General features: G+C 40.6%; 1 long non-coding RNA gene across 1 annotated transcript; it reads right to left on the bottom strand.

The window, feature by feature from the left end:
• Positions 1-269: 269 nt before the first annotated feature.
• On the bottom strand, positions 270-2023 carry LOC112190140. Its single transcript, XR_002932255.2, has 3 exons — positions 1599-2023; positions 1123-1212; positions 270-984 (listed from the first exon to the last, which is right to left on the bottom strand). It is a non-coding gene; the product is annotated as an uncharacterized LOC112190140 (long non-coding RNA).
• Between the last annotated feature and the right edge of the window lie 349 nt (positions 2024-2372).

Genomic DNA, 2372 nt, shown 5'->3' with positions numbered 1-2372 from the left:
AATGGATTCAGCCTCTTTTGACTTCATATATTTCGGCCAACCAGGTCCTAATACTTGTTTTTCATTGTATTTTGAGCTTGGTTAAACCAACATCTTCAGCTTGGCTGACCCTCCTATTCACCTTGGCTAAAATTACCTTAGTTGATTCTGCCGACATATTTAACTCGGCCAAATGAATTACTTGATTCTGGACAATACAATTTTGGTTAATTCGGCCAACACTTCATGTTTAACTTTGACCGACAAAATAAAAGTAAATTCCAACAGCGTAAATAAAGGGATGTCAAGAGACACTTAAACGTTGTTTATGCAAAAACATACAACATAACATAGGCGGCCGAGTTTACAAGTCTAATACTCGGCCGATGTTCCCTAGGTGGTACACTATAATTCTTGCTCCATCATCTCCCAGGTAGTGGGGTAATATTTCTTGAGGAATTTCCCGTTGATAGGCATTGCATGCAGCTCTCCATCGTGATCTCTCAGTTGATATGCACATTTTCCTAACACTTGATCGATGATAAACAGGCCTTCCCACCTTGGCGACCATTTTTTGAAACGTTTATCTTTAGTTCCGATAGGCAAAACGGCTTTCCAAACTAAATCTTCCTCAGCAAATGACTTAGACTTAACTCGTTTGTTGTATGCACGGGCCACAGCTTTTTTCTGTGCTTCCATTCGGTTGTAAGCGTCCATTCGCCTTGGTCAAGATGGCCGGCGGCATACCCAAGCTGTAATGTGGTCCTAATATGCACTCTCTTCGCGGTTCCTTGTTCTTCGCCAACCGACATATCACAGAGCTTTGAAGTTTGTCCATAGAAACATTAAAGGCAGCTTCAAGCTTGTTTGAGAATTCGGCCAATTGTGCTTTCGTTGCAGCCAATTGGGCTTTTGTTGCTTCGCTGTCCTCTAACCCTGTTTTGGTTTATGAAGTATCATCGGTCATTGAAATCTTTGTTTAGCAACAGTGGAGTTCATTCAAACCTGCAAATAAATCACAGAGTCAGTGCAGGACAGATTTCGATCTATGGTCGACATAGAAACCAAGAATCTGCAAGTTTGATCAAATTTCAAATTAAGACTCAAGGATTTATGCTTCTGTCTTATCATCAGAAAGCTAACCTGGTAGGTGTAGATTTTGATTGTCAACCGGAAAGCAGAAGCAATGCAACAATGCAAGTGGTAATTGGTGAGTTCAATTAAGGGCCATACCTTCAATGATATATCAACACAGCAATTAACTTTTCAGATAACTATGTTCAAAACTCTGAAATCACCAGCAAGTGCTCACCATAATTAAAAGAGTTTTGACTTTTCAAACTCTTGATTAATCAAGGATGAGCCATAATCTGGAAGTTAAGTGCTAGGTTCAAAGTGTGTAATCTTCAGGGGCGAATTACTCATCAAATGCAAGCATGTTATGTCACTCTCTAAGATTTCATCAAGAGAAATTAAGCAAGAGTTGTGGGTTACCCAAAATTTTGTCAAACGAGAAGCAAGGGAAACATGAATGCATTTCAAATCTCATAAGGCCAAAATTATGCTAATTCTCAGCTTACTCACACATAGTTAAGAGTAAAAAAATTTAGACAACTTACTTCCCCAAGTATGTCCAGCTCTCCCTTGCCGAATCAACCCAGTTAGCTGCTTATCTCCGTCAGACAAGCTCTTGAGATCGCTGGAGAAGTCAAACTCAAGCCTCAACCACCTTGCAGCTCCACTGCCGTCATGCCCAGATCACGGCAACCCGCCTTGTAGCTCACAGACGCCAAATCTGAACCAGCAACCCACCTTGAAACTCGCCGTTCTTAAATTGTTTAGTTGCTGTCCCAGGTTGATTTCACTCACTGGCGTCAGTTGTTGATCCGAGTTGAATACTCAGATTAGAAAGGGCTTTGAATCTTTGGAATGGCTTGAAAAGTCTGGACTCAGAAAACGTGGATGGGTTTTATGGAAGAGGGATCTTGGTTTTGGCATTCCGTTTTCATTTTTTCAAGAAAGCTTCCCACAGAGGACGACTGCACAATTCAATTCATCTACTGACACACGCAATACCATCGTTATATAATTATATGTGTGCAGGGGTCAGAGTTCACGTGCACTTGCTCATGGTTATACATAGATATATTATAAATTGCTTTGGATGGCCAGGCTTTTTACTTTGGCTGATTGAGACTAAGTATGAAAGGGTCTTCAATTTAGGCAACTTGGCATGTTTGTCCTCTCTTGTGGCCCCCTCCAACATCAAGGACGACAAGAAAGCAAGGATGACGTTGTGACCCTCCACATATATTAGATAATTATATTTATATATGTTCATGCACAGAGTGAGCATGCACATGGCTATATATATACATATAATTATGCTCATA

The sequence above is a fragment of the Rosa chinensis genome, chromosome 2 (genome assembly GCF_002994745.2).
Source record: "Rosa chinensis cultivar Old Blush chromosome 2, RchiOBHm-V2, whole genome shotgun sequence".
NCBI lineage: Eukaryota > Viridiplantae > Streptophyta > Magnoliopsida > Rosales > Rosaceae > Rosa > Rosa chinensis.
The sequence above is the reverse complement of the archived record's forward strand: the minus strand, read 5'-3'. Positions and strand labels throughout refer to the sequence as shown.